Source organism: Dioscorea cayenensis, chromosome 4 (assembly GCF_009730915.1).
Source record: "Dioscorea cayenensis subsp. rotundata cultivar TDr96_F1 chromosome 4, TDr96_F1_v2_PseudoChromosome.rev07_lg8_w22 25.fasta, whole genome shotgun sequence".
NCBI lineage: Eukaryota > Viridiplantae > Streptophyta > Magnoliopsida > Dioscoreales > Dioscoreaceae > Dioscorea > Dioscorea cayenensis.
This window is the reverse complement of record NC_052474.1, coordinates 12,369,366-12,372,760: the sequence shown is the minus strand read 5'-3', so window position 1 is coordinate 12,372,760 and position 3,395 is coordinate 12,369,366. Positions and strand designations below refer to the sequence as shown.

The following is a 3,395-nucleotide window of genomic DNA, read 5'->3' as shown; positions in this document are numbered from 1 at the left end:
ACCCGTAGGTCTTCGAACACAATCTAGCATTGTGCGGCCACCAATTACAGCTCAGAATTTTGAACTCAAGCCAGTATTACATAGAGAAGTTCTTGGAAGTGTGCGATATGATTAAGATTAATGGAGTTATGGATGATGCTATCAGATTGAGGGCCTTCCCATTTTCCTTGAAAGAGAGAGCGAAGCAATAGCTACATTCATTACCTAGAGCATCGATCACTACATGAGAGGAGATGGTAGAAGCTTTCCTTACTCGATATTTTGCTCCAGGAAAATCTCCGAAGCTTAGGAATGAAATATCCTCTTTTGTGCAAATGGAATTGGAGTCTCTATTTCAGACATGGGATAGGTTCAAGGAGCTCCTACAAAAATGTCCTTAACATGGGTTCCCTGAGTGAAATAACCTAAGTACGAAGTAGTTACTTGATGCTACAACAGGAATTACCTTATGGAGCAAGACCCTAGAAGAAGCCTAGCTTCTCATTGAGGAAATGGCTATGAACATTTATTAGTGGAACACAAGGGACAGAAAGAAGGTAGCTGGTCTTCATGAGATTGATGCAGTTACTTCATTGGTGGCCTAAGTGGAGTCATTAAGCAAGAATTTACACATTCTAACTTCTAATAGAGTGGCGACCATGACTAGTTGCACAAGGTGTGGGAGAGGACATGCTCCATCTAATTGCCCGATTTCTATTGGTGGTACATCCTCGGTAGAACAAGTAGACTTTGTGGGTAATGTAATGAGAAACCAAGGTAATCCATATAGCAATACCTACAATCCAGGTTAGAGGAGCCACCTGAATCTTTTATTGAGTAATCAAGGGAAATAGAAGACAGTGGCACCACCTAGTTTCCAATAACAATAATAAGCCCCAAATATGGAGAACCGTGTTTCAGGGATGGAAACATAGATGGCTTATTTAGAGAAGGGTTTAACCAAGTTCATTCAATCATCCGATACAAGATTTTAATTAGTCAAAGCCACACTTCACAACCACACCGCATCATTGCATAATTTAGAGAATCAAGTGGGGTAAACTGTGAAGTTATTATCGGAGATACCTCAAGGAAGCTTGTCCAAAACTAGTGAACATGTGAAGGCGATCACTTTGAGAAGTGGTCGTGAGGTTGATGGTAGGCTTCCGATTAAGAAGACCAATGTTGAAGTACCTGAGGTCATGGAGGTTGAGGAGAGACCAAAAAGAAAAGAGGTGGCATCACCATCTTATAAGCCAAGAATCCCTTATCCTTTAAGATTGAAGAACGACCAAAATGATGGGAAATATAAGAAGTTCTTGGGGTTATTTAAGCAATTGCACATCAATATCCCATTTGTGGAGGCATTGTCTCAAATACCTCGTTATGCAAAGTTTCTCAAGGACCTCATGACCAACAAGAGAAAGTTGGAGGAGAGTGCATTTGTGATTCTAGATGCTTCATGTTTGGCAGTGTTGTAAAATAATATGCCAAACAAGAAGAAGGACACCGGAAGCTTCATCATTCCATGCAACATTGGTAACATGGGTGAAGAAAAGGCATTGGCGGACTTAGTGGCTAGCATCAATGTCATGCCTTATACATTATACCGAAAGCTAGGATTGGGAGAGCCTAGGCCCACACGGATGACATTATAATTGGCGGACCGAATGGTTAGACATCTGAGAGGCATCATTGAAGAAGTACTTGTGAAGGTTGACAAGTACATTTTTCCTGTAGATTTCATAGTGTTGGATATTGATGAGGATGTTGACGTTTCTTTGATACTTGGAAGGCAATTCTTGCGCACTTCCAAAGCTCTTATCGACATGGATGATGGAGAGTTGACTTTATGAGTTGGGGATGACAAGCTTACATATAGCCTCATAGAAGTCTTTGATGATGAATATGGGCAAGAAATGATACCCTTTACTTTCTTGACACTACCGATGAACTAATAGATGAATATGTATGAGAAATGATGAATATGGACCCATATGAAGGGGTGCTATATCAAGAAGTGGAGAATGATGAAGTCTTGATGCTTGGTCTAGAGAACAAGGTGCAACCTACCCCGGGGATCATGAAGAAGATGATCTGGAAGATGAAGTGTGCAAGAAAACATCACAAGAAACACCCAAAGGCTAATGGGGATGAGAAAGAATGGAGTAAGGGTGACGAACCCTTGTGCGATAACAATCTTGATAATTCCCCGTCTACCTTCAAAAGACTATGTTCATCATGCTTTCATGTCTTGGGTAAGAGGAAAACCTTCATCTATGAGCCCCCTTGAGGTAAGGTTAGGTATGTCAAGCTAAGTGACGTTAAACAAGCGCTTCTCGGGAGGCAACCCAAGTCTTTACTATCTAGGTTTTAGTCACTGTTTGCATGGATAAGAGCTTAAGTGTTCGTGTCTTGATCTTTTATAAGCTATTGTTGTGATTTTCTTGTGGATTATTAGTATTATCATGTGCTTAATTGTGTGTGGCAAAGTTTTCTTGGTCGTTTGAGCGTGTTTTTTATGATTCTCTGGTTACTTTCGCATAATATAGGCAACCTCTGAATAGATGTAAATGTTCAGAAATTTTCTGTAAAGTCTATAAATTTTTCTAAGTTATCCAGAGAAGACACACATCCATGTGGAAGTTCCACATGGGCGTATATTATCGTTCAGAGCTCATGCCGAGAAGACACAGGAGCGTGTGTCTGCTCCTATGAACGACCTTGTGACTGTCACATGCCCGTGTCAAAATTCCACACGAGCATGTGTTTCTCTGCAGGAGTTCAGAGCTCTATCCCGAGAGGATATAAGGGCGTGTGTCTGCCCCTGTTTCTCTGTAGGATGATATTGTTTCTTTGACTTCTTATTATGTTTTCATCAATTGATGTTTTAATTGAGTTCAAATCATGAATGCTTGTTGAGTTGATTTTCCCTAAGAGTGACACTATTTTTGAGAATCCATTTTGGTAATAGTTGTGGATGAGTGACACACCATGAGCATTAGACAATGCTAGATTGAAGAGAGTTGAGAGGGTGAGTGAAGAGGTAGCGGGACGTCCCTTTTCCTATCTCCATGTTCCAAGAGTTCTTTACGGTCACAATAGATTGAAGTGCTAAGAGACGAACCCCTTTGGGGCTTAGTTGCGCAAGCAACAGAGTGAAGCGTTGAAGTAATCCTTAGTATCTAGGGCTTAATTGTAATTAGGGGTCATTCTCCTGGTCCAAAGGGTAAGATATATTTTAGGGAATAGGGTTTATCACTTGGAATCCCTAAAGCCTAAAGCAACCCGGCACAATGTGAGGTGTCAAGATTGAGAGATTTCTCCACCGAGGCATAGTGTAGCGTTAGTCATGATTGACCTTAAGTTTTGGGACCATGTATTTAAGGATCTCCATGACTCATTAAACATTAGTT

At 40.8% G+C, this 3,395-nt stretch overlaps 1 non-coding gene across 1 annotated transcript; it reads right to left on the bottom strand.

Moving 5' to 3' along the window:
* Window positions 1–281: 281 nt before the first annotated feature.
* On the bottom strand, window positions 282–388 carry LOC120259643. Its single transcript, XR_005536200.1, has one exon. It is a non-coding gene; the product is annotated as a small nucleolar RNA R71 (small nucleolar RNA).
* Between the last annotated feature and the right edge of the window lie 3,007 nt (window positions 389–3,395).